This window comes from Hipposideros armiger, unplaced genomic scaffold, assembly GCF_001890085.2.
Source record: "Hipposideros armiger isolate ML-2016 unplaced genomic scaffold, ASM189008v1 scaffold_14, whole genome shotgun sequence".
In the NCBI taxonomy this organism is placed as follows: domain Eukaryota; kingdom Metazoa; phylum Chordata; class Mammalia; order Chiroptera; family Hipposideridae; genus Hipposideros; species Hipposideros armiger.
The window spans coordinates 3246755-3271813 of NW_017731364.1; the positions used below are offsets into that span (position 1 = coordinate 3246755).

Genomic DNA, 25059 nt, shown 5'->3' on the forward strand with positions numbered 1-25059 from the left:
TATACCAATAACAGAAGATGAATACAAGTCACATTTGACTTCTGCAATTACAAGAGTTGCTAAAAGTGGTTACCATCAGCATCCAAACACTTCTGATTACTGCAAACTACTGCTTGAGCTATGTTGACCAAAGTGTCCACTTGTATACATTTTTTTGGGCACCCCCGGTATAGTAAGTCCTCGCTTAACGTTGTCAATAGGTTCTACAACTTTAAAGGAAATGATCTATAAGGAAACTAATTTTACCATAGACTAATTGATATAAACAAGAGTTAAGTTCCTATGACATTAACGTTATAATGAAACAACGTTGGAACGGAATTATGTTATTCAAGGTCCTAGTGTATACTTTTTTCCTATACATGCATATCTATGATGAAGCTTAACATATAAATAAGGCATAGTAAGAGATTAACAACAATAACTAATAACAAACTAGAATAATTATAACAATATACTGTAATAAAAGTTATGTGAATGTGGTCTCTCTCTCAAAATATCGTATTGTACTCTACTTACCTTTCATTTAAAGGAAGCCCTTTACAGCTTCTCTTGGGCATATCTGAATTGCCAGCATCACTGCTCTTGCATTTTGGGGCCATTATTAAGTAAAATAAGGGTTACGTGAACACAAGCAATTCATTACTGAGACAGTCGATCTGATGATAACCCAAATGGCTCCTAAGTGACTAATGAGTGGGTAGCTGTACAGAGTGGATACAGTAGATGAAGGGATGATTCACATCCTGGGCAGAATGGAGTGGGATGGTGGGAGATGCATCATGCTACTCAGAATGGCGTGCAACTTAAAACTTATGAATTGTTTATTTCTGGAATTTTCCATGTAATATTGTATTTTTGAACCACAGTTGATTGTGGGTAACTGAAACCACGGAAATCAAAATTGCAGCTAAGGGGGGATGACTGTGTACACATATACATGTGCATATGCACACGTACCACTCAAGTATATGTATATACATTGTGTGAGTGTGTGTGTGTATGTGTGTGTGTGTGTGTGTGTGTATACAATTGGTTGGTACTTAGCATATATTCATCATTCTCAAATAGCATTAAACATGATTAAACATCTCAGTATGGTTGACACTGACTTCGCTGTAAATGTGTTGCTAAACTCTAGCTACAGATACAAAGGATAAATAATATATGGTTACATAAACAGCAATAGCAAATCGTGGCAAATATGATAAATTCAAGATTTTATTCATTTTTCTTCTTTAAATATAAAGTATTTAGTGTACCTTGCCATGTGAGGCCATAGTTCATACAGTTATTGTTGAAATTATAGGTATCCTATGTTTTAATAGCAAGCACACATTTCAGCATAGCTGGCCATTATGATTTCTACCCATGTACCTCTTTACAGGAGGGGAGAGAGAATTTGTAGCCCAAGATGGTCACCTCCTATAAAGACATTCTATACTTGCAATTTCAGGATGTATCTTAAAAGCTCATGCAAATTTCGCATTCTTCTCCTGTTTCAATACATTTTCCTCCAAACGGAGCTGATGCTGCATCAAGATCCATCCTGTGGCTACAAATACCCCAGTTGGAGAAGCATGACAAGAAACGGAATCCCATTTCCCGAAGGCCTTTAGATCAGAAGTGCTTCCTTGTAAGAAAATTTTGACTTCTGTGGTCTGGAAAGTATAAAGCTTTACTGAAAGCATAAAGGTCTTTTGAGTCACCTCCTCTGCCATCAATGATCTCTTTTTAACCAACTGTCTTCTGGTCTTTCGTGTATCATTTCTTGGACAGTGCATTTGATGAAACCCTTGTTCTTTGATCTTTATGTTATCTTTGTTTCCAGGGAAATTTCCCTATCCTGTTTCTTTTCAAAACCCTTTGGCCATTCCTTCCCCGTCTTCTTTGCTACTCCTCTCTTCCCCTGATTGTGTTTCTGTTCCTCGCTGAATTTTAGCTTCTCCTCCCTCACTCTATATATCACCTTTCTCAGCTATCCCAGATCTGTCCTGTCACCTGAACTCTCAGCCTGTAATATCCAGATGCCTTTTGGACAAATCAACTAGGACACTTTAGCATCCCTTCATGCTTGGCATTTATTAATATAAACTCACTCCCACATCCCAGGATCTTGCGTAGAACCTAGCGTTACAGGTACCAACAAATATTAATATTTATTGCATGGATGAATTAAATGAATCTCACTCCCCTTTAAACCAGCTTCCTCTTCTAATTTTCTTCTTTGGTCACTGGTATCACTGTTCTTATCACTGCTCTCTGCTATTGCAAATATTTTGTTGTTGTTGTTTTTCTGTTGAAATGTATCTCATATACGTATTAGTTCTTTTCATTGTATTTTCATGACTTTACCTATGGAGGCCCTTGTCACCTCATTCCAAGATAACTCCCACAGTTTCGCCTCTGGCCTCTGGTTCTAATCTCTCCTTTCTCCAAGCTATTTCTACCATAGCCACTGTAATAACTTTGTAAGTATTTTTTATTTTTTTAATAAGCTTTTTATTTGGGGAATAATTTTAGGTTTACAAAAAAGTTGCAAAAACAGTACCTTCACCAGTTTCTCCTGATGTTAACATCTTATATAAACATGGCTCAGTTGTCAAAATTAAGAAATTAACAGTGGTACCTGACTAGTAACTAAACTCATTTATTCAGTTTTCACCAGATTTTCCACTACTGTACTTTTTGTATTCCAACATGCCACATTGCAGTTTAACATATCTATTTATTTTGAAGTAGGTGTTACCTGCTTTGGTAAAAATTCAAAAAGGACAAAAGGATATGTAAGCCTCGTCCCACCTCTGAACTACAGCTATCCAGTTCCTTTCCTAGACACAACCCACTGTTTCTTGTTTCTTGCATATTCTTCCATGTTCTACACACACACACACACACACACACACACACACACACACACACACACATGCACACAGTTGCATTGTAATATACTGCTCTGTACCTTATTTTCTAAACTTAATATAGCTTGATCATTCTTTATCAGTAACACAAAATTGTTTGTGCTTTTATTCCAGCATCCTATTGGATATTTGTACTTTCCTACTGATGGGCATCTTTTACTTTTGCAAACAATGCTGCGGTGAATATCCATGGACATATATCATTTCACATGTGTATGTTTTTAGTAATTGCTGGGTAAAAGGGTATATGCGTTCATAATTTGATTGCCAATTTGCTTTCAGAAGGGGTTCTACCAATTTATTCTCCATTATGTTTCCATAATCTCACCAACATTGTGTCTTAAGAGACTTTTGAATTTTGCCACTTTGATAAGCTAAAATATAGATTAAAATTATGTCGTACTTTGAATTTGAGTTTCTCTTATAATGAGTGTGGTGTAGTGTCTTTTCATATATCTAAGAGCAATTTATATTTCTTCTTCTGTGAACAGTCCATATACTTTGCCCATTTTCCAATTAGGTTATTAAAGTACTCTTCTTAATATTATTATGTTTTCTTGCTTTAAAATCTTTTGGTTCTTCCTATTTTCTGATACATTAATTTAAAATCCTACTCCCATTTTCAAAACTTTACATAATATTTTTCAACTCATTTCACACTAGTTTCCAACAACCACTACTGCTCTGACCAGTCTGGTTCATATACCCTCCTAGGTATACTTGTGTCATGCTCATTCCTTCTATCAGGCTTTCTTTCATTGTGTCCCCCACTTTTTTCCCTCCACTTATATCCTCTTTTGAGATAGAGATCATTGCCACTTTATACAATTGCAGAAACTTCCTTTTAATTTCAAGTAGACTTTTAGAAAGAATAATAACCAATAGTTTGTAAATAGAAAATGATATCACTAAGAGACAGCACCGAATTACAAAAACAAACAAACAAACAAACCCCGCTCATATCAAATTAACCACTTAACAGTAGAGATTGGTGTTATGGATTGGTATGCTATAGCTATATCTTTATTTTTTAAGGCATTTTATTCTCCTGATATGTTTGAGAAGTTAAAAAAATGTAAGCTATACAGAGTAGGTGATTTTGTAGCTGATCAAACTTGGGTACCCAAAGTGATTCATAGATAATGTTAAACTGAAGGTCTCTAAAAACAGAGCTCTTTTCTTGATCTTGACTGCTCAATATTAATTTACTAATAACTTAATGAATACATGGGCATTAAGTAAATGCAGTTAGGCTTAAAAAGGATACCTCCCATGACAAACTACACAGGTATGACTCAAAATTATCTGAATAATTTGAAAGGATGGGCTAAAACCAGTAAGGTGGAAAATAAAAGAACTGAATGTAAAACTCTGCATTTCATCTCAAAAATTAGTTGAAAAAAGGATGAGGATAGAGTCATGTACCTAGTTTGATGTAGTTTGTGTGACAAAAACTTAGGAGTCCACTAACTTAAGAGTATAATGCATTAAAAGTCTAAAACAATCTTGAGTTGCATTTATAAAATTATAGCATCCAAATTAAGGATCTTGATAGTTCCGCAATTATTTTTTTTCTTCATCAGACCTTATTTGGAGTATTCTATTCAGTTCTAGGTATTATATTTTCAAAGGCACATTTTGAAATTAAACTACCTATATTGTTTTCCTATTGCCGCTATAACAAAATTATCACAAATTTAGTGGCTTAAAACAATGCAAATTTATTATCTTACAATCTGTAGGTTAAAAATCCAAGATGGATCTCACTAGGCTAGAACCAAGGTGTCATCAGGGCTGTGCCCCTTTCTGAAGACTCCAGAGGAGAATCGTTTCCTTGCCTTTTCCAACTTGTAGCAGCCCCTTCTTCCATCTTCAAAGCAAGTCACGTCCTCACTTCACTTCTCTCTGACCACAGCCTGGAAAGGTTCACTGCCTTTAGAGGATTCATGTGATTACATTGGACCCATCTGGATAATCTCTCCATCTCAAAGTCCTTAACCTTAGTGGCACCTACAAAGGCCCTTTTGCCATACAAAGTAACAGATTCACAGATTCTGGTGATTTAGGGAGGCATGCACATCTTTCTTGGAGGACCATTCGTCAGCCTCTCTCAGTGCTTAGTACAGAGGATCACCAGGATACTGGAGGAGCTGAATGGGATGCAGAGAATCAGACAAAGAAGAACTGAAGATGATGCCAAAATTTCATGCCTAGGAAAGAATGAGATAATAAAGTGATTAGTGCAGTAAGTACATAATAAATGGTTTCTGCTTTGAAGGCGAATGCTACAAATTACAGACATATAGCAGCTCAGAGAGGAAAGAATTTATGGATGTGGAAGAGGTGAAGCAGCATAACATTTTGTCTTGCAAAGAACAGAATTTGGGATCCAAATTCTCACTTCACATTAGATCAGCAGATGGTTTCAGTGTTAGCAAGCACTAAGTGTAACAAGAGCCCTGTATTCTTTTCCTCACTGGTGGGAGTCTGGATAACGGGAGACCACAGGAGAGAAGCACCTTTCTGGCTCCTTTTGCCATGTCGCTCTATATATACATTCAGAGGAGGAGGGAAAACTTTTACCAAAGGAAGAAAGCAAAATTTTTGAAGCGCAGAGGAATTTTTTTTTTCCAGGAACATATGGGAACAAAATTGTTTCCCTTTTGAAACTAAAGCCCAGCCCTCAGTGATTAAGATTTTTCAGGCTTTCCCTATAATCTTCCTTACATTTGTCTCTTTAAACATACTGAAATCGACTTTTAAGAAGTTGCTGATAAGTGATTATGAAGCAGGAGTTAAATTAACAAACCCTCCCACCTCCCTCATGGGGTGGTAGCCTCCAAAGGCCAGAGTCAATGTGTATCAGTGTGAACCTGATCCAGAAACAGCAGCAAGGGAACAAAGTTTAGTCTGTGAGGAAATGGGTGGCTGCTGATAATTTCATGCTGTCTATCCAGACTCAGCTTGCTGTGGTGTAAGTAGCTTTATTTTTAAAATTATAATATTTGAATGTAAAAAGGGTTGCAGGAATAATTTCCATCTAAGATTAAATTAAGGCCCTGCCTGGCCCTAAATCTTGTGTTGTAGACCTACTTAAAAGAAAGCTTTGGCTTTTCACAAGTAGTTTTATGTTAAAAAATGAAAAGGAAAGCCATGAAGTTTTTCAGCAAATGTTCTACCGCTTGCATAGATGGTTTTTAATGTTTTATCTTTGATTGCGTGAAGTCGTTTACCATCAGAAAAATAAAAGTGAGTGAATAGATATCTGTTGCCCAGAGATTGATTATTTCTAAGTAGTGCTTAGATTTCTCCCTGATGTTCTTTCCAGTTGTTTTTCCTTTAATTTAGGTTCATGTGACAAGTTCATGGTAGCAAATATTTAGTAGCCTCTCAGATAATTAAACTGAAGGTGTTGATGTTCAAATAAATCAACTAAATGAGAATAAAGTAGAGCTTTAATACTGTGTAATAAGATGTTGGAATCCTAGATTTGAGAGCAGCAGAATGTATTTTCAAAGAGGAGGAATTTTGTGAAATGGATGGAAACAGCAAGCAGCTTTAGAAATTTCAGGCAACTTTGGAGAGATCTATTTTTAAGATTTTGACATGTATAATAATTTTCCAGACTAAGTTCCCAATACTATTAATTTAGTGTTCTAATTTAATTTCATATATGAAATTGGAATTGCTGTATTTCAGTTGCTGCATTTCTATGTGGAGATTAGGATTCCAGGAACTGCACAAGCTTTGTTATACAAGCATTAACTTTACTGAGTACATCAATGATTAGAATGTTAAGGTTGCATTTGGTATTCAAAAGGTTGATATTTTCTATTTTCCTCTTGCCACAATGTATTTAAAAACAAACAAACAAACAAAAAAACCCAACTCCTAGTACAGGAAAAATTTATGACTTTGAATATAGAAACAAAGTTTGATGTAGTTAATATATAAAAGTTATAAAGGCTGGCTTGTTGGCCAAGAGCCCTTAAATCACTTAGGAAGTGCTGAGGAGTCAAGACAGTTTATGTAGAAGCACACTGGATTTCCTCTTTCCTCTATCTCCATCTCAGACCTCAGGGATATTCAGTCTATTTCTCTAGCCTGCCTCTTATTCCTGCTGGATTGAGCAGGTGCCCAGATGATGGTTCTGGACCCCATCTGACACTTGATTAGATGGAAGTCCAAGACACACTATCCTAAGCAAGCTCTAGGACTATAATGAACTGAAACCTTTATTCACCCTTTAGATTTATTCATTTCAATGATTATAGGTTGCTGAGCTGATTAACTTCCCCAACTCAATAGCCTCGGCTGGGCCAGATTATTTATTCAGTTGTTAGTTCGTGGGGTGGGAGGTTGGGGTATGGGGAAAGGAGCCAACATGGCAGGTGAGACCGTTACCATGCGAACAGCTATTTTCTAATGGATTGAAATAGTTCAGTGTTTTAACAAGGCCATGCAGGTGTGTACTGGCTGAATCTGAACCTCCAATAGCTGCCTCTAATACACAAACCCTTGACCATACCCTACAAAGCCTACGCGATCTACCCTCTGACCATTTGTTTAACATCAGTGCCTGGCATGGTCCTCCTCAGTCAGTTTGCTCCAGATTCCTAGGTGTTTTTGCTGTTTCTGGAACACATCAAACTTGTTTCTGCCTCAAGGCCTCTGCTGCCTGGAAAGCTCTTTCTCTACAGTGATTTCTTTCTCCCTTCATTCAGATCTCTACTCATATGCCACTTCCTCAGAGACACCACTACCCCACATCCACTGTAGTTCTCCTTTTTCCTTTACCCTGATACACTTTTATTTTTTTAAATAACTACCTGGCATCATTTAATTTATTTATTCAGATAGATTAATAGATAGATAGATAGATAGATAGATAGATAGATAGATAGATAGATAGATAGATAGTATTTCCCACTAGAACACAAGTTCTATGAAGGCAAGAACTTCATTGAAATAAAAATTACAGTGTATATGCCATGAACATGGCATATAAAATTGAAAATTGTTAAGATACCAGTTCTCCCTAAATTAACCTGTATATCCGATGTGATCCCTATCAAAATTCCAGTGGGCATTTTTGAAAAAATCAAGACAATTCTAGAATATATCTGGAAATGCAACTGATATAGAACGGCTAAAACAATTTTAAAAAGGAACTGTAAAGCTACAGTAATCAAATACTGTCCTAAGGATAGACAAATATTTCAGTGGAACAGAACAGTCCATCCAGAAATAGACCCACATATATGAGGTCAATTGTTTTTGATCAAGGTGCCCAGTCAATTCAATGGGAAAAGGGTAGTCTTTTTAAACATGTTGCTGGAGCAAATAGATTTTCTTGTGGACAAAAAAGAAGCTTCATGTCTTTTTCACTCCACGCTCAAAATTAAATAGACATAGGTCGTAGAAACTCAGAAACTCAGAACCAGAAAGCTAGAAAAAATAAAGGAAAAATATCTTCATAATCTTGGGGTATGTAAAGACTTATTGATCAGGACACTAAAAGCACTAACCATAAAAGTAAATTAAATAAAATCAAATTAGTTTATGTACTTACTGTAAGACTTCTCACAATTTTTAATATGTTAATGTTTCTAATAAGAGGGTCATGCAGCATTTCCCAGAGTGTTTGACCACTGAATCCTGTTCTCATCTGGGGCATTCAATTAAAATGCAGGAGTGAGTATGCCATAGAATATACTTGGAGAAGTGTTGCTTTGGTTTTGTTCTCAAAACATGCTATTTTTTTTTAAGGGATTTGATTTTTTTTTTTTTAAGAAATTTTATTAGAGAACACTGTTTTCCCAGGGCCCATCAGCTCTAAGTCAAGTAGCTGTCTTCAGTTACTTGTGGAGGGTGCAGCTCCTTGGCCCATGCGGGAATCCAACTGGTAACCTTGGTGTTATGAGCCTGCACTCTAACCACCTGAGCTAACTGGCGGCCCAAAACATGCTATTTTTCAGAGCTATAATAAGTTTCTCCTTCCCTGGTAATGCATCCATTTTAACAACCAGAGTAAAAAAAAAAACCTTTCTGCCAAAGGAACTGTGATCACTCCCCACTCCAGATTGACTGGTCAGCCAACCAATGTCGCAGTTGTTATTACTGGTAGGATTCTAGGCCAGTGTCACATTAGATTGGAATTCGCAGTAGTAAGAGGAATAAAAAGTGATTAAAGGTGCAAAGCATTTTGCATTTTCTCTGCTGCTGGTTCCATATATTTGTTAGGCCGCTCTACCTGCTCCTTCATTGCCTTTCAAACTCCCAAGTTGTTAACCCTTTGCCTCTCCCAGGTTGCTCAACTCTTATGGTTCTCCCAGTTCCTCCTTTTTTTCTGTGGCATTCCTAGTCTCTGACTCATAGTTCACTGTCCAAATCAGATTCCTTTACCTGCTGTTGCTGCCCATGAGCTGATTTTTATGGAATATAAATTGTCACCTAAGAAGTAAGAGAAGAACCAGAAGACAAAGTAGAAGGAAGCCAAAGCCAAACTCCACCTAGACCCGAATTTGGCCCAAGGCTCTTACTGCTCAGGGAAAGAGATCTCAGGAAGAAGTCAAATGGTATGTAATGCCAGTAGAAATATGTAAAGAAAGCTTTAGAAAATGTCCTCATATTGTCTCTGGATTGTATTTTAAAAATTGAACTACTATAGTAGATATTAGTTTGTCATGAATGTGAGAAGCTAATAACCAGATATGGAAATGTCACCTGAATAGAGCTTACTAGAAAGACTATACATGACTAGAAGTTAAGAGGCTTTAATTTTAGATCTTCCACTAATTTGCTTTGTAATAGTAAGTATATTCTTTTGTTTTTTATTTAAATACAGCTAACATACAATATTATGTTAGTTTCTGGTATATACCATAGTTATTCAACATTTGTATACCTAAGGAAGTGCTCACCATGATAAGTCCAGCAACCATCTGACACTATAACACACTATAACAATATATTGACTATATCCCCCATGCTGTACATTACATCCCTATGACTTACTTGTTTTTATACCTGGAAATTTGAACCTCTTATTCCTCCTCATCTTTCCCCTACCTTTTTAAAATTTTCAGTTACAGTTGACATTCAGTATTTTATATTAATTTCAGGTGTACATCATAGTAAATATATTCTTTTAAAGAGAAAAATAATTGCCCTCACCCTCACTGCAAAGAAAAATGGTATGCATATGTATGTGTGTGTCTGTGTATATGGATGTACTCACACACGTACATGCATACCAGGCTTTGTCACAGGTACGTTCTCATGCGTTGTCTCATTTAATCATCTCTGTCCATATCTCATCTTTCCTCATCTGGAAAATGAAATAATGTCTCACTCTGTCTTCCTCACAAGACAACAGATGTAATCATAACCAGACAAAAAAAATATACTACTTTCAGCATTACTCTAGAATTTAAGGAATAAATCATGAATGCTATGTTGAGAAATGTATACCACTGTTTCCATAGCAAAATGGTGTGATGAACCCTGGTACAATCTATTTCATTTGCAGACCAAACTTAGAAGAAACAATTTACACAGGATATTTCATAGACATCAAAGGCAATTGTGGAACACCTGGAAAGTACAGAACAACTTTTTTTCTACTTCTCAATAAATGTAACACAAAGTAAACACACCTTTCACAATACTTTATGACACACTTTATCAAAGAAAAACAGGCAAGAGAGATAGATAAGTAGGAGCAGGATAACAACATGGATGACAATAAAAAGAATTTTACATTAGAAATTGAAAACTAATTTTTAGCCTGTATTAAAATAGGATGAGAGGTACCACAGAAGGCACCTAGGGTTCTCTGGGTCAAATGGATTGATGTTTGTATAACTACTGCTTATTAACCTGGAGCTGGGAGCTGAGAGAAATTTGATCTCTTTTCTGGCAGCCTGATCCTTTATTATAATCAGAATGGCAAGTTTGGGAGCTACTGAACCCCACCTCTAGGCTGTTTTTCCATTGTTCTTAGGGCTTGCAGAATTTAATAAGGTGGTGGGGGTGGGGGACACCACGGCTGCCAAGTGTCTAGGAACCTACAAGCTTTCCTCACTAAAGTTCCCCAAAATAGCTAGGGGATCATAAACTAGCAAACAAATTCATCAAAGGAGGACCATAAAAAATTACTAGTTAAAAAAGGCTGCCTATTTAATCTCCTATCTGGAAAATGATTAGATAATAAGGTCCTGAGGAATAGACATGAAAAACAAAGTGGCACTGTGAAAGAGAAAATAATTTTGTTAAAACTTTTTCCAGTTGAAAGGTTCAAGAGTGAAGTGTTCAAACAATACAGTTAAGAAATCATACAAGACACACATTAGAAACAATAAATAGAAAATTGAAAATCAACATGTAGGTGGATGAATAAAGAAAAAGAACAGAAAACATGAAAAACTTATAAACTAATACAAAAGTTACCTTTGCTCAATACCAAAGTCACCTTTACTCAATACCCTATGTCCTCCAAATTTTGATATTTTTATTGCTACAATTTCCCTTTGATTCTTTTTTTATACTTTCCACCTCTATGGTTAAATTCCCCATTTGTTTATGCTCCTCTTTTCCACAGGATTTAACAGAGGGAGTCATTGTGATGGCAGTTAAAAGAATCCATACATAAGTTAAAACTTGTAGAACTGTCTGCCATAGAAAGTCAATTTTACTGTGTAATAATTTACAAACAAAAAAAATTATGACCTGTTTAAAGCAAAAATAATAATAATGTACAACAGAGTTTAGAACATATATAAAAACAAGACCAAGAGCACACAAGGTGGGAGGAAGTTATATAATATAATATGAGGTAGGCTGTAATAAGTTAAAATTATGTAATGTAGTCTCTAAAACAGTGGTCCTCAAAGTGTAGTCAGATCACCAGCAGCAGCATCGCCTGGGATCTTGTTAGAGATGGAATTCTCTGGCTCTTCTGTAGACCTAACTGAATCAGAAACTTGGGGTATGGCCCAACCATCTTTCTGTTGTTCTGACATGCTAAAATTTAAGAACCATCACTTTAGAGCAAGAGTTGGGAAACTTTTTCTATAAAGGGCCAGATAATAAATACTTTAGGCGCTTGGTCTCTGTAGCAACTACTTAACTCTGCCATTGTAGCATGAAAACAGCCATAGACAATACGTAGAATACAGTGGGGCATTTCATGTATGTAAATTATATGTCAGTCAATTTTTTTAAAGTGCAGAATAAGAGTCTGGGATAAAATCTGCCATTCACATTAGGTGATAAAATATGGGGAATACGTATAAATTCTTCAGGGAGAAAGATGGGAAAGACGGTCCCAACAGAGGAAACATTTATAACAATTAGGAAGAGGCATGGGAAAGAAGGAAGTTTGGGACACTGTTAGATGCAATGGGGAACTAGCAAAAGATTTTCACCAGGGGAGTGAAAAATCAGACTGTATTTTAGAAAGATCACTCCTGCATGAATTGAAGGAGAAAGAGATTAGAAATAGGGAGATAAGTTTAGAAGCTATTGTTACAGTTCAGATGAGAGAAAAGGAAGAACCTGAGGCAAAGACTCTGGGAATCAAGAGTAGGGAGTGAACTGGAATGATATTTAGATGAGATCAATGTTATTTAGTGACTGACTGGATTTATTAAAATATTAGCAAACATTTGTGAGCTAGTCATTGTGCTTTGGGCTGTCATGCTTTATCTTATTCAACCTTTACAAAAGCGTATAGATAGGTATTATAATTATCACCACTGCCACTGTCATCATCTCCATTTTACAGATAATGCTGGGTAATTTGCCCAAGGTTACACAGCTTGAAAGTGGCAGAGCCACAGTTTATAATGTACAATTTCTCATTAATAAATTATGGGAATTCTTAAGATAATTTATGTCCAAAATTGCTAATATAATAAGAGAGAAAACAATAATGAAAGACTAATTTCACTACCAAATATAGAAAAGTCAAGCAAATTGTAAAATCAAAGGAAATATTTGATTTGAGTCAAATTTTTGGAACATAAAATCTATGCTATATTTTCAAAGGAACAATTAAATAGAATTTCACGTAAGTATATTCCTTTCTCTCTATATTAATTTTCCCCAAAAAGTCTTTAGCAGCAAATATTAACTTTATTAGTATATACATAAGAAAAAACAAAATTGAAATCATATTTCAATATCATTAAAAGGTGTCAATATTTTTACATAAAATGTGGAAAATACTTGTCATAATGTTCAGAAACGTTATAAACCACAGAGATTAAATTTAATACCATATGAAAAGCCTCTTAAGCATTGCTAGAGGAAAACTATATACATTAAGTTTCTCAAAAACAAAATACATATTGATGACACGGATACATTTTAATATTTTAACAATATAATTTTAAAAATATCACCCAATAAAATTTTCAAATCATTTTAACAGTGATCTTTCAATTAGTTAAAAATACATGTTATCAAGCAAATTTTTGTTCAGTATCTCTAATGAATATATACTCATTGATGAAAACTAGAGTTATGCCTAATAGCAGAAGGTGTTTCAATATCAGGAAAAAGTAAGGCTGATGCAGTCATTATAGAAAACAGTACCGAGTTCCTCCAAAAAATTAAAATCACATTACAATCTAACAATCTCACTAGTGGGTATAAATCCAAAGCAAATGAAATCAGGATCTTGAAGAGATATCTGCACTCCCATGTTCACTGCAGCATTTTTCACAATAACTAAGACATGGAAGCAACCTCCATGTCCATCAATGGATGAATAGATAAAGAAAGGTGGTGTATGTACACAATGGAATATTATTCAACCACAAAAAGGGAATCCTTCCATCTGTGACAACATAGATGAACCTGGAGAATATTAATGTTAAGTAAAATACCTCAGAGAAAGACAAATACTGTGTTATCTTATTTACATGTGGAATCTAAAAACATCGAACTCAACACAGATTAGAATGGCAGTTACCAGGCACTGGGAAGTGGGGAAAATGGAAGATAATTGGATAAAGGGTACAAACTTTCAGTTATAAAATGAGTAAATTCTGGAGATATAATGTACAGCATGTGGATGATAGTAATACTATATTATATACTTGAAATTTGTTTTTTTAATAATAGACTTTATTACTTTTTAAGCAGTTTTAGGTTTATCCTAAAATGAGCAGCAAGTACAAAGAGTTCCTTGCTACTCACCCCCACCCGGTTTTCCCTATTTTAATGTCTTGCGTTGCTGTGGTACATTTGTTAGAATTGATGAGCCAATATTGATACATTATTATTAAGTAAAGTCCATGGTTTACATTAGGGTTCATTCTTTGTGTTGTATTATAGATTCCGTGGGTTTTGAAAAGTGTCTAATGACATGCATTCACCATTACAGTTTCATACATAGTTTCACTGCCATAAAAATCTCCTGTGCTCCACCTCGTCATCCGTCCTTCCCTCCCCTGAGTCCCTGGCAGCCACTGATCTTTTTACTGTCTCCATAGTTTTGCCCTTTCCACAATGTCATTTAGTTAGAATCATATGTATATAAACCTTTCAGATTGGCTTCTTTCACGTAACACAATTTGTTTTTTCTTCTTTTCCCCCCATCAGTCTTGCTAAGTTATTACGTTTTATTAGTATATATACATTTTAATTAGCTGTAGACTTCGTTGATTTTCTCTATTGTTTGTTTCATTTCATTGGTTTCTGTTTGGTTTTTTTTCCCTTTCTTTGGGATTAGTTTGTTCTACTTCTACTTTTTATTTTGGGTTTAGTTTGTTCTACTTTTCCTAGATGTTTTTGGTAGAAATGAGATCATTGTTTTTTAATTCTTCCCTAAAATACACATTTAAAGCTATAAAATTTCCTCTAAGCACTGTTTTTGTTGTATCTCGTACATTTTGATATGTTGTTTTTTAAATTTTCATTTAGTTTGAAATCTTTTCTAACTTCCCTTGTGATTTGTTATTTCACCCATGGGTTATTAGATGTGTTTTTTAGTATCCAAATATTACAGAGATTTTTTTTAGAAAGATATCTTACTTATATATAAAAAACATATGTCTTATTTGACATCTAATTTAATTTGTATGTGATCAGTGAACATACTCTGTAAGATTTCAGTCTTTTAAAATTTATTGAGACTCATTTTAAGGCCCAGAATAAGGTCTATATTTGGTAAACTTTGTGCTTATTCTGCAAGAATTCTTATTTTGCGTGTATTCTGCAGTTGTTAAATGCAGTGTTCTATTAATGTTAATTGGGTCAAGATAGTTGATAGTATTGTTTAAGTCTATCTGCAGACTGATTTTTACATATATATAGTTCTATCTATTACTAAGAAAGGGGTTTTAAAATCTATAATTGTGGACGTAGTATCTGTTTCTCTCTTTAGTTCTGTCAATTCTCTACTTTGGAGCTCTGTTGTTGAATACATCCACTTTAGGACTGTTATGTTTCCTTGATGAAGTGGCCATTTTATTACTGTTAAATCTTCCTCTTTATCTCTGCTAATACTCTTTCTCTTGAAGTCTACTTTCTCATATAATACAGTCATGTAAGCTTTCTTATGCTTAGTACTTGCATGGTGTATCATTCCCACCACCCTGTACTTTCAAATTGTCTGTTTTTATAGCTGAGGTGTATTTCTTATAAATATATATAGAGTCTTGCTTTTTTATACAGTCTCACAGTCTCTGACCTCTAGTCCATCTACATTTCATATATTTATTGATATATTCACTTAGGTGTACTTTTTTCTTTGTCTTCTGTTTATCCCATCTGGGCTTTGTTCCCCACATCTTCCCTTTATTGATTGATTGATTTCAGTTTATCAATTATTTTGTAGTAATCCATTTCAATTCATCTAATGGCTGGTTAGCTGTATCTTTATCTTATGTTTTAGTATTTACTCTAGAAAGTTTACTATGTACCCTTACATTATCACATTTCTATTTATTAACATATTTTTTATAAAATGCAAAAACTTGATATAAACTATATGACAATAAGAATACAGGATTCTTCCCTAGAGCCTTCAGTGGGAGCATGGCCCTTCTGACACCTTGATTTTAGACTTCTAGTCTCATAAGGGTGAGGAACTAAATTTCTGTTGCTTTAAGCCACCCAGTTTGTGTTACAGCAGCTCTAGGAAACTAATGCAAAATTTAACCCATGTTCTGTTTACTATGTATTACGCCTATTGTAGTGGTTTTAAACTATGTCCACAAATTCTTTTATTCTTCACTTCAAGATGTAGAGGGTAATTCCTCTCCCCTTGAATTACTTACTTCTACTGAATAAAATATAGGGAAAACGAGGGTGTACACCTTTGGAGATCACGTCAGAGTTTGGCAAACTACCGTATGCGGGCTGGATGTCTATTTTCATAAATAAAGTTTTATTGGAACATCCCATCCCTGTTTGTTTATATATCATATATGGCTATTTTTCCACTAAAACAATTGAGGTGAGTAGTTGCAATAGAGACTCTATGGCATGCAAGCCTATATTGACATGCGAAACCGGTATTCAATATCTAGCCCTTTAAGAAAAAGTTTGCCGCTCCCTGAACTAGGTCATAAAAAGCACTGCAGCTTTTTGCTTGTTCTTAGTAACTTACTTTGGGGAAAGCCAGCTGTCTTGTTATGAGGACACTCAGAGGGCCCTGTTGAAAGACCCATGTGGCAAAGAACTGAGGTCTCCTGCAAACAGCTCTGTAAGTGAACACTCCTAGAAGTGGTTCCTTAAGCCCCAGTTAAGCTTTAGATGACTGTATCCCTGGTTAACAGCTTGACTGCAACTTCATGAGAGACCCTGACTGAGCCACAGCCATCCACCTAAGCTGCTCCCAGATTCCTGACCTTCAGAAATGGTGTGAGATAATAAACGTTGCTTGCTTTAAGCTACTAAATTTGGGGGCCATTTGTTATGCCACAATACATAACCAATACACTCAGCCTCCCCTTCTGCAGTGTTAAGTGCAGCCTGCTAGCTCGTCTGCATGTCTTATCTATGCCATAGGCTTTTGCTATTTTAGAAACATACTGGGAAATGAGAGCTTTATATAAAGAAACTCCCAGATGATATAGACAAGACTTTTAGGAAATAAAAGATATTGGAAGGCAAGGGCTATATCTTCTATATTTTTGTTGTTCTCCTTACTAACTGACATAGCACTAGGAATGATCATTGCTGCTGATTTTGACTGTTACTAACAAAGTATCAGGTTTGTAAACCATGCTTATTTGAGTCATCAGGCAGGATGTTTGCTCTATTATGTTACTCACTCTATTGATTATATAAAAAGGAGTATTAAAGTATGCCATTATAACCTTTATTAGGTGTGCCTCAAGGGTCTTAGTTGCTTTCTATAAATGTAAACTAAGTTGTCTCTGGTTGGAATGGTGTTGAGTTCGGTGGGTATATTAGTTTTCCATTGCTCATAACAATATTATCACAAACTTAGTGGCTTAAAATTACACACATTTGTTATCCCAATTTCTGAGGGTCAGGTCTCTGAGCAGAGCCTAGGTGGACCCTCTGCTTAGGGTCTTATGAAGCTTCAATCAAGGTATTGGCCAGAGCTGGATTCTTATCTGGAAGCTCGATGGGGGGAGCACGCGTGGTTGTTGATAGCATCCGGTTCCTTGTGGTTGCCGGACTGATAGCTTCAGTGTTTAATTATTGGGGTTGTTTGGTTTGTTTTTGGTTGTTAATTCTTCTTGGCCAGAGACTGCCCTCGGTTCATAGAGGCCACCCATACTTCCTTGCCATGTGGGGTTCCCCAACATGGCCACTTGCTTCTTCACAGCTAGCAAGGTAGAGACTCCAGCAAGATGGGCACTATGGTTTTAAATAGCATCATCACATAATCATGTGCATGTAATCACATACTTCCCAGCCCCTTTACTGTATTCTATTCATTAGAAGCAAGTCTCACTCACACTCAAGGGGAGGAATCACACAAAGGTGTGAACAGTAGGAGGCAGACATCATGGGAGCCATTTTAAGAGTATGTCTGCCACAGTGGGCTTGGAGATCATGCAAATCCTTCTTGCAAGGTGGAATTAATGCCTCACTGAAGATGGTTTCTGTACCTAAAAAAGGGAGTGTGGTGCATTGTTTTGTTTTGTTTTATCCTCCTCTGCTGCAAATGGATAACGCCCAGGAAGGTGTTGAATAGAGGGTAAATGAATAGAAATGGGATAATAAAAAGCAAGGAAGATAATAAAAAGAAGCAAAAGTTTCCAAGATCATGCTTGCTAGCAGACACCAGAAACCACAAAAGAATAAGCACAGACTACACTTAATTTCCTCTTCCAAATCTCATGCAGGTTTATCTGCTTGGCAGAAACTATATTATCTGTGTAATCTAGGCCATAAGGACAAAAGTTCACCTAATCTCAACACATACCTTCAGGCTGGAAAATACGGTAGTTGGAAACAGTTGGCATGCAACCTCTAGATTAATCCTAAGTAAAGTCTTCCTGCCTATGAAGAGCCTAAGGTTCCACTGCCAGCAGCATAAGGGGAGTCCATTTCTACAAGGTCAAATATAGCATAAAAAGTCCTATTTTTTTCTTCCTTTTTAATTATACCTGCATAGCCTGTATTCAGGTTTTAGTAAGACCTTAGAATAAGAAGGGCAACATGAGATGTGATAGATCTCAAATCTACCTTGATGTGTGACATGCATGCACTCATTCATTTAGTGAATTGCTAGTGGATGTTACAAGGCCCTTTGCTAGGTGCTGTTTGATTTTACGTGTTGATGGTGTGTGTTAACGGGAAAGAGTGCCACCATCTACTGGCTACACCTGCCATGGGTGTGGTTTTGGCCAGCCCGGGTATATATATTTTCTTTCAAGAAGCTTGGTGGTTGCCTCCCTGCACATTTAGGGAAATTTAAAACAGTATGTACTTTTCTGAGCTCCCACCGAGTTATAAAAACAACAGTTTGGGCCTCAGGAAAATTCTCCAACATCCTGACTGTGTGTTTAAGTAAGATGGAAGTGCCTGCATTTGACTCACTGTAACAAGGATATTCTAGCTCCAAGTTCTTACACTCAACTGGTGTCTGTGTGGGAAGTAATGGAAATGAGCAATTAAGGATGTTCATTCTACCTCATGCATCCTTTTTAAGTACATTCTGAAATGATGGGCTTTATAAGATGACAGTAGAGGAATCCTGTGTCTTCCCCTTGTCATACATTTTCATTGCTGTATTTCTGCAATTAGGCTTCATATTCTGTCCTTTTGAATGTTTTAATACTTTACCGATCTTGAATGTGTTTAGCCATAGGAGGACAACAGTATAATAAAATTTTATAGCCAACAAAGTCATTTATACTTGAAGTTTATTGCACATTTTATACTTTGTATAACAACACATGGCTCCTTGAGACTCTAAAATAAACAAAACTTCCTCAAAAATAAAAGTTTGGTGGCAAAGGACAGGGAAGTGAGTAGATAAGTCAAAGGGAAATTTTGAAAAGGAGAGACATGGAAATGCTAACAGGCCAAAAAGAATCCCAGCCAGTATGAGAGACTAAAGAAGATATATTATCTGTGCCAAAAGAATCTGTTACATAGTAGGTGCTCAGTTATATTAATTGTCTTACCCTCTCCTTACACAGCCTCTCCTTACACAGCCTCTCCTTACATTTTCCCCCCTTAAACATATATTACACTGCTCTACTGTGTGTCATAGATGGCAGTAGATACCACAGTAACCAAACTGAATATTTCCCTGACCCCTTTCTCTTTATGTCCCATTCAGCCTGGAAGCATCATTACCTATTTCAACAATCACTTACTTCCCGTCTTACTTTCTCCACCCCTTATCAACTTCTGGCCCTTCGCCTTTTGACTGGGCCCAACCCAGACTACCTTCCTTATCATGTTTTCTGCTGCCCTGTTGATTGTTTTGCCTCCGCATTTGGGTCCTCACTGCTGATTGGTGGCCTTTAATTCATATCTGTTTGCATTTCCCACAGTAGCTACCCAAACCTTTTTGTTCCTTTTTATCCCAACTCTATTGTCCTTTTCTTTCACCAGGTGGCTATGCCTCCTATGATGGGGTTTCTCAACTTCTTGTTCTATTCATCTCATAATCTTTTATTGCCAACCTCACTTTTCTATTTTCTTGCAAAACAAAATAACACACACACACACACACACACACGCACACACACACACACACACACACACACACACACACACACACACATGCGCGCGCGCGCGCGCACACACACCCCTACCTTCTGGTCAAGATTTTTAGTCCTAAACCTCACCTCCTAAAGCTATTGCAGCCATGACTGACTATCCCTCACTCAAGTGAAAAGCATCATCTACTACAACGTAGTGTATACAGAATCATTCCCAGGCCATCTGCGCCTTGAAATTTTTAAATGTTAAAATAAGTAAGTTAAAATAGCAATGAACATTTATTAAATTAGTAACTTTTAAAAGTTTATTTTTTCCAAAAGTGACACATTTGTACTTCATAAATAATTTAGAAATTAGATGAAAATTAAAGAGAAGAAAATAAAATCATCACTATCCCCATATCCAGAGATAACCATGTTTAATATCATATATATTTTTCTAGTTTTATATATATATGTGTTAAATCACGTCTTACCTAGTATCGTGTTATCTGCCCTTTTTCACACTTTGTCATGAATATTTTTACGTGTTCTTATGTTTTAGTATACAGTTCGTAAAGGTTTTAAATATTCTATTGTACAGTTTTTACCATAATTTATTTAACAAATATGCCCTTTAGGAGTATTAAAATGTTCCCAATAATTTTTGTTTTAGTATTTGTTTATTTATTTAGTTAGTTAGTTAGTTAGTTAGTTATTTTAGCTGAGCCATCCTGCCACTTGTTGGCAGCTCAGTGGCAGCTCAGCTCAGGCCGTGAATCAAACCGGTCGGTGACCCTGTTGCTCAGAGCTTGCACTCTTGAGCGAGCTCTTAACTAACTAAGCCACTCGGCCGGCCCCAATTATTTTTGTTTTAAATAATTATGCGATGAAATCTTTATAGCTAGACCCTTTTGCAAATTCCTGATTATTTGTTTAGAATAAATTCTTTGAAGTTGAATTTTGGATCAAAGGACATTTACGTTTTAAGCCCCCTGATACCTATAGCCAAATAATTGTACTTCAAAAAAGTTGCAGTCATTATTTAACCATCAGTAGTGTGTATGAGTGTCTGTTTTCCCAAACCCTTTGCAAAACAATATATTACCATGTAAAAGAGGCAATCTTAGCCACTTTTGCAAGGAGAAACTGGTATCTCATTGTGCTTTAATTTGCATTTCTTTGATACTGAAGTCACCATATTGCAACTTCTTCTTGGCTATTACATCTCATTTGGGAATTGCTTGGTCACAAAACTTTTCTTCTCCCCTCTTCATTATTTGTATGTTTATCTACCTTGAAAAATTTGAACTCAATTGTTCAAATTACTAAAAGTGCATTTTGTACTTCATTTTTCTGGTAGCTCTGAATTGGGTTTTTCTCAACTCAAAGGATAAACTGGCTTTTGGATGTAAGATAGAGAAAAAAATTACATATATGATTTATATAATATATGAGACGATATGATGATATATGATGTCAAGTTGTAGCTTGACAAAGCCACTTACGAGTAATACTGTTCTGTGTAGTTTATTTACTCTATTTCTTTATGTAACATTACCTTATTGATCATCATTCAGGGTTCTGGAATAATTGGTAGCTTAATTAAAAGTAAAGCAGAATGACATTGATCTGTCTACTTCTTTGATTTACAAATTATTCTTCAGTGATATTATTATATTACAGTTTTTCTTTTAAGTTTTTCAAGCACATTTTTTTCAAGTTTTCAGTAGGTGGCAGCACCAGAAAGCATTCTTTCATCTGGTTCAAATGCAATCAGGCATTTATGGGGGACAATATAAAGGAACATGCCCTAAATGTGTGGAGCTTTGTGTTGGAGGCTACTTAATTCCATCTCAGCTCAAACTCTGTATTTGATGTATTAAGAGAGGAATGTTTCCAGATCTAGACTGTAAGTTTCTTTAGAGACTGTGTACTACTGGTATTTATCACCAGATCTCAGCTCAACTCCAGCGTGTACTGAGTGCCCAGCAAGTATTTTTTTTTAATGAATAAATGAAGATAAGTACCTCATAGTGACCCTCTCATTCTTACATTTCATATCATCCTAAAACAGCCTCTTTCTTCATTAACGTGCTCTGTAGCAAGCTGTGTGCTTATAATGAGGTATGCATTAACTCTTCCTCTCAGCAAGAGTACAGCTTAGAAGAGAGAATTCTGCTAAAGAATGGCTATCGTTGACTAGCCAATAGGGAAGAGATCCCTACCCTGAAGGCTTTTGGGGTGGTTTTTAAAAGATTAAAGCATTGAAACTTTACAGGCTAAAGAAAAAAAAAGGACTTATGAAAAATGAAAATATATTCCCAGGCCCTGGCATGTTTAATTAGGTTTCAGCAAAGCACTTAAAAATTGATTCAAGTATTCTTGAGTCATATTTTCTGTATTTCCAAAGCACTTGTTATCAGGAAGTGAGCTGCTTCTATAATGCTTTTATGACCCTTTCCACTTGCAGCTTGTTGGATCTCTAATTGCTTGGTTCTATCCTTGTTCGGTTGTCCTTGGTTTAATAGTACCATATAGTTATGCTAGTATTTTCTTGTGTGTTAGATTGCAGATACCTTTGATACAAAACATGTGATTTTAAACATTCTTGTTGGCTTTCCTTTAGAACTGAGGACAGTATTTTATGTATCGGGAGTAATGAGTGAGTATTAACTGACTGTCAAGAAAACAAAGAGGGAACGTTAGTGGCCACTGTTATCCCACAGATAGATAGGATGATGTAAGACAAAAACACTCAGGAGACCTGAGATCAATTCCTGGCTCTGCCACAAATTCCAAGACTATGGACAAATCTCTGAACCTCAGTTTCTTCATATGTTTAAAAAAAAAAAAAGGAAACAGTAGATTTGTTTAAAGAGTTTTAAGGGTTCTCCCAGCTCCTTGATTTTTCTGAGTCAGTATTTCTTCTCAGGATGTCTGGAACAATATTGCTTATATATCTCATTTAGGAAATAACCATGCACTACCTAGTTACAGGGTATATTAGTTGGGATGCAGATGAAAGCAGCAGGAACAGAAAGTCTCAAAAAATTTGGTGGCTCAAAAAAGGGAAGGATGTTCTTTCAGCCTTCATTAACAATCCTAACGTAGGCAGGCATTCCAGGACAGGTAGATAACTGATTCACTAAAACATTCAAAGCCCAAGGCCACTTCCATTTTGTTTCTCTGCCATATCCTGGGGCATGGTCATCACCTGCACGGTAGAAGCCGACTCAGCATGGGATGGAGGAGAGAGTCCAAGACAAGCAGCTTCATCTCCAAGGAGACCTGGAAGTTGCAGACATCACTTCCATTCACACCCCATTGTTTACAGCCTAGTCAGGTGTCCCATCTACAGCCAGGAGAATAGAAAAGTCTTTAGCAGTGTGGCACGTACCCAGCTAAAACTTTAAGAGTGTGTGTGACGGTAAGGATTCTATAACTAATTGGACAGAGAGGAGATTGGATGCTGGGGTGCAATCTCCACCACTATGCCTTCTGTTATGATTTTAAATCACTATAACAGTTTTTAGATTACTGTTTATTATGTTTCTTTTATCTAATGAAATCGGCAGAGATCAGGATGCATGATTTATCCTTATATGTATACCCCATAGTACATGTCAGGTATCTTGAACCTCGATGCCATTCAATAAAAATATGTATGTTTGATTTTTCACGGCGTCTAAGTAAGCACTACATCCAGCACCCTTCCCCCCATACCCTGCTCTATCTACTTATTGCTTATTCAGTGAATGTTATATATACAACTTTTATTCTCAGCCTAGTTGAGGAGACTAGATCGGAACCTATGAAGTAGTAAAATTAAATATATTAATTTGGCACAGGTTGCTACTAGTAGCAACCACCGTCTTTTACTAGTAATAGTAAAGATAGTACTACTTTATTTTGGGTAGCATGATTACATGTAATGGAAAACCAAGAGCTTTCCAAGTGTGGCTTCATCATTTGGTTTTAAGTGTATTCCCTGGATATCACATAAAATTATATTTCTGAGTAAACTTTGAAACAGGTCTTTCCCTGAGAGGTTTTTGGTTTCTGTCTCTTTTCCCATTTAGTGGTAAAAATAAAGAGCTGATGTAGTGCTGAGTGTGACTCTATATAGTGTGAGCCTATTTATGAGTAGTCTTAGGGCTCATTTTAGAAACAGGCCACGGTTTATTGAATCAGTGTTAACATCGTGTCCACTCTGACGTCCAGTTCTTTGCCGCCTGTGTACACTGTGATCCTATACTAGAATGGAAAGCATTGTGTGTGCCTTACCAGTTTTACTCTTGAGATGGACTACCTTGTAAGAATTGTGCTTGTTCTCTTATATCCAGTCTCCCCAAATCCTTCCCCTACAGGGTCGAATTCCAGTTTACCTCCTTTTTATAACTGACTATAACCATCTAGCCCCAGATGATCATTCTATCAGAAAAACAAGACTTAATTCGAGCCCCGGGCAAACTGAAGGATAAGGACAGGGTGTGTTTGCATAAGGACAAGCCTTTATTCCCTTTACAAACATGCCAACTTGCCAAAGACAAAAACCGCAAGCACTGGCCCTAGTCTGGACCAGGAAGAGTTGCTCCCAGCCTTTATGCAGCCGCACCCCACTTTCCCAGAGCTCTCGCTTAGCTTCAATGCCAGGCATCTTAGTTCTTGGTACATTTTTCTCCAAGGAGCTTACATTTTTCCCTGCCGGACAGGACATGTTTTTCTGTTAAGGACTTGATCTTACTTCTCTAAGTCAACAGAGGGCAGCAGAGAGCACCATCCTATGACCTAACCTGAAAGTCCCAATCCCCCAGTGCCTAGGGAGACAAACACCTAGGAGACTTTTCTTAATCTATGACCAAGACTGGGGCTATTACAGGCATGGGGAGTGCTAAATGTTTTGCATTATGTAGAAAGGTCCCATGCAAGGAAGACTGTTCTCCCCTAGTGTCCGTTAATTCCTTTTAGTATTGTTCTCCAACCTGCCT

General features: G+C 36.4%; 1 protein-coding gene across 5 annotated transcripts in view; it reads left to right on the forward strand.

Moving 5' to 3' along the window:
• MAP3K13 (mitogen-activated protein kinase kinase kinase 13) overlaps positions 1-25059 on the forward strand; it is a 135083-nt gene that overhangs the window by 16397 nt on the left and 93627 nt on the right. The window contains exon 1 of one of the 5 annotated variants that reach the window (XM_019623709.1): positions 5813-5895. The exons of 3 other annotated variants lie outside the window; for them this stretch is intronic. The gene's annotated coding sequence lies outside the window, so the exon portion shown is untranslated. Of the gene's footprint in view, positions 1-5812; positions 5896-9389; positions 9500-25059 lie in introns of those variants that run through there. One more of the 5 variants, XM_019623726.1, reaches the window with a different exon arrangement.